Source organism: Mirounga angustirostris, unplaced genomic scaffold, assembly GCF_029215605.1.
Source record: "Mirounga angustirostris isolate CCGP_5_RB_7025 unplaced genomic scaffold, mMirAng1.0.hap1 SCAF_7, whole genome shotgun sequence".
NCBI lineage: Eukaryota > Metazoa > Chordata > Mammalia > Carnivora > Phocidae > Mirounga > Mirounga angustirostris.
The window spans coordinates 65741299-65746141 of NW_026991715.1; positions in this window are offsets into that span (position 1 = coordinate 65741299).

Here is a 4843-nt window from a genome sequence, read left to right on the forward strand (position 1 = left end):
GGGTCCTGGGATTGAGCCCCACATCAGGCTCCCTGCTCAGTGGGAAGCCTGCTTCTCCCTCTCCCACTCCCCCTGCTTGTGTTCTCTCTCTAGCTGTCTTTCTCTCTTTCAAAAAAATAAAACCTTAAAAAAAAAAAAAGAAAGTTACAATTTTTTTTTTTAAAGATTTTATTTATTTATTTGACAGAGAGAGACACAGCAAGAGAGGGAACACAAGCAGGGGGAGTGGGAGAGGGAGAAGCAGGCCTCCTGCGGAGCAGGGAGCCCGATGTGGGGCTCGATCCCAGGACCCTGAGATCATGACCTGAGCTGAAGGCAGACGCTTAACGACTGAGCCACCCAGGCGCCCGAAAGTTACAATTTTAAATAGGCCTCAATCTCTTGAAGAATAAAATAAAGATTAAAAAATATGGCAATTAAGAAAAATACTATAGTACAAGTTAAAGGATTATCATGTTAAAGACTCAAAAAAAAGTGCATTGGAGAAAAATGTTTGCAGTATCTAGAACAAACTTTTCAAAAACTACTTGACATCCTTGAGTAAATTCAATAATCTTGTTATCTATGAAACAAACAAAAAAAACACTGTATAGGGAAAATAGATTGAGAAGAAAATAGGATGAGAAATTTCTCTATGTAGAGAAATCCCTTGTCTATGTTATCTCAACATTACGTATCATACACATTCAGTATTGTTGGCAAACTTAAACTGTTCTCCTTTAAAATAAAAAGATAGAATTTTTTTGTTTTGAAAGCAAATGTTTCAAAATGTATGATTAAAGCTAAATTGAGATTCAACATATTCTTTTATTATCTCTTATTTATATGTCAAGAAATAAATGTGAAAGATTAATTACTTGGCCAGGGTCATACATCTAATAAATGATGAAGCAATAGTATAATAAAAACTGAGTTATTATACACTATGCTATACTGTTTTTCTTCAGAAGAGAAAATGTTAAGAAAATACTAACCACTACTATCACCACCTCCACCACCAAAAAGAACAAAAAGCAGAAAAGAAAATTATGAAAGGTCAAATATATCTAATCTAAAGTTAATATGAATTAAAATTACTTCAGAAAACAGAAATTATAACATAAGACCAAAATCAATAAAGATACATTCTTCTGCAGGAGAGACACTAATTATAAAGTCTGCATAGAAAGACTAAAACTCATAGAAGCTGTGTAAAGATCATAAAAATACAATAAAATATAACAAAGGATAATAAAATCAGTATTAAAGTATGAAATGGGATATAGAGGTATAGATCATCATGTATATACTCAGTCAACCAATATTCAGGAAGTGTGTTCAGTACACATGTTTTATATGGCAAAATAAAAATATATATGCGTCCTTACCATCATCAAAGTAATACTTAAGTGAGATTAATAATCAGACTAATAACAGAAACCATTTTTATACATATTATGAAAGAAAATTTACTGACATGTTATAAAAGCTATTGCACTTGTTAACTTTTAGGTAACTGATACTCTTTTGTCAATATATGTAAAATAAATAATACTAGAAACACCAGGAGATATATTTTCTGGAATTTTTATTTTATCAACAGAAGGAGGATCAGAGCAATATTTTCTTAAAGATGCAGAGAAAGACAAAAACTTCTTTACCTTTTGTCTACATATCTGTTCTCTCAGATATTTATGCAAAAAATGAGAAACCATGCATAATTTGTTTTCTATTTTGTAGTCTAGAATAGACTATTCAGTAAAGAGTATTTCTATATTGTAGTCTAAAATAGACTATTCAGTAAAGAGTAACTGGAAGCCATATGCACAAGCTCAAACTCAGGTTACTATCATTATTTAGATTAAGATTTCCTTCTTTATTTCAATTTACAATTTGCTTTCTTTTTCTCACTATTCTATTTAGATACTGTGCAAATTATTAATAATAAAATACATTTATTTATTTTTCTGTTGGATTAAAATGCAAGTAAAATATCAAGAACTTCTATCAAAGATACCAGTACTTTCTCCTTGGTAAAAGCTCCTTCTGAATTTTAAATACTTGTTTTTTGAATCCCAGAAGCACCAATTCTTTCCTTAGAAGAGCTTACAAAACATATACAGATATGTTTGGATTACTTTGGGAAAAGAATGGTTATTATTACTGACATGATGGATCCAAACAGAAAGTCAAATTACATATAATATTTGAAACTCACTGAAAATGTTTCAGTTGTTTGATCTTTGGTTGATTTAGAAACTACATTATTCAAAGATGAAAATCTCTCATGTAATCTAACACATTTCTGTGACCTATTCTAATAGGAATTAGGAGCAACAGTCATTCAACGAAAAATTTAGTAGAAGACTGCTTTCCTCATAGAAAATACAAAGCCCCGATATGTATGAAAGCCAGTCCCAGATGTCGATAGATACCAGACATCAGGGTAGCTTTGAAATTCCTGCGGCTCAAATTTTTAAGGATTTGTAGAAAGAAGTGTTGGGAAAAGTTTAGTATTGCACATTGCATAACTGCACTTCATCTGCAGCATTAATAGGCAGCCTAACTTACTTACCTAATCTGAAATTCTTCAATTTTCAAATATCATCTATTAGTTATTAGTAGTAATAGTAGCAAAGTCATTGTTAATTTGTTTTATAACTCCGTTAGAACTCTAAGCATATTTAAAAACCTCCAAATAAACAGTATTTTATCATGTTTTGCATAACCAAAGTGAAGTAGTCCAACAGTGGTTTTGGGATCCATAAAATGAACACTGATACATAGGTAGAATGCAGATCATACTCAATGCATCAAGCTTATGGAAGACAAGTTTTAACAATCTGCAATGCAATCAAAATGCATAGTTTGGAGGCCCCTGGGTGGCTCAGGTCAGTTAAGCATCTGCCTTCGGCTCAGGTCATGATCTCAGGGTCCTGGGATCAAGGCCTGCATGGGGCTCCCTGCTAAGAGGGGAATCTGCTTCTCCCTTTCCCTCTGCCCCTCCCCTCCGCCTCCGCTGGTGCTTGTGCGCGTGCTCTTGTTCTCTCTTTCAAATAAATAAAATCTTAAAAAAAAAAAAAAGGCATAGTTTGATGGGTGTTAATTCCTATCTCCTCCCACCAGGGTTCCTCCCCAGGGGTATGCGAGTGGAAGATGGTGGGATTCTCCCAGGCTGCAGGGAAATGCAAAGTTGAGTTTTCCAAGCTTCACTATCATTCTCTTAGCCATGCCATCAAGAAACTGAAACATAATTATCTTACATGGTTGCAGAAAGTTCTTTGAGAGAGTCACTTTACCTATAAGATCCAGATTCTGATGAAACTGGACCATTTCCTTACACCACACACAAAAATAGACTCCAAATGGTTGAAAGACCTCAATGTGAGACAGGAGTCCATCCAAATCCTAAAGGAGAACACAGGCAGCAACCTCTTTGACCTCAGCCGAAGCAACTTCTTCCTAGAAACATTGCCAAAGGCAAGGGAAGCAAGGGCAAAAATGAACTATTGGGACTTCATCAAGATAAAAAGCTTTTGCAAAGCAAAGGAAACAGTCCACAAAACCAAAAGACAACCGACAGAATGGGAGAAGATATTTGCAAATGACATATCAGATAAAGGGCTAGTATCCAAAATCTATAAAGAACTCATCAAACTCAACACCCAAAGAACAAAGAATCCAATCAAGAAATGGGCAGAAGACATGAACAGACATTTTTCCAAAGAAGACATCCAAATGGCCAACAGACACATGAAAAAGTGCTCAATATCGCTCAGCATCAGGGAAATCCAAATCCAAACCTCAATGAGATACCACCTCACACCAGTCAGAATGGCTAAAATTAACAAGTCAGGAAACGACAGATGTTGGCGGGGATGCGGAAAAAGGGGAACCCTCCTACACTGTTGGTGGGAATGCAAGCTGGTGCAGCCACTCTGGAAAACTGTATGGAGGTTCCTCAAAAAGTTGAAAATAGAACTACCATATGATCCAGCAATTGCACTACTGGGTATTTACCCCAAAGATACAAAAGTAGGGATCCGAAAGGGTACGTGCACCCCGATGTTTATAGCAGCAATATCCACAATAGCCAAACTGTGGAAAGAGCCAAGATGTCCATCGAGAGATGAATGGATAAAGAAGATGTGGTATATATATATAATGGAATATTATGCAGCCATCAAAAGGAATGAGATCTTGCCATTTGCAACGACGTGGATGGAACTGGAGGGTATTATGTTGAGTGAAATAAGTCAAACAGAGAAAGACATGTATCATATGATCTCACTGATATGAGGAATTCTTAATTGCAGGAAACAAACTGAGGGTTGCTGGAGTGGGGGGTGGGGTGGGAGGGATGGGGTGACTGGGTGATAGACACTGGGGAGGGTATGTGCTCTGGTAAGCGCTGTGAATTGTGCAAGACTGTTGAATCTCAGATCTGTACCTCTGAAACAAATAATGCAATATATGTTAAGAAAAAAGAAAGAAGAAGAAGAAGGTAGCGGGAGGGGAAGAATGAAGTGGGGGAAATCGGAGGGGTAGACGAACCATGAGAGACGATGGACTCTGAAAAACAAACTGAGGGTTCTAGAGGGGAGGGGGAGGGGAGGATGGGTTAGCCTGGTGGTGGGTATTGAGGAGGGCACATTCTGCATAGAGCACTGGGTGTTATGCACAAACAATGAATCATGGAACACTTCATCTAAAACTAATGATGTAATGTATGGGGGTTAACATAAGGATAAAAAAAAAAAAAAGATCCAGATTCTGGAAACAGTTATAATACCAAGAAGTTATAATAATAATAAATAATTATAATATAATATAATATAATATAATATAATATAATATAATATAA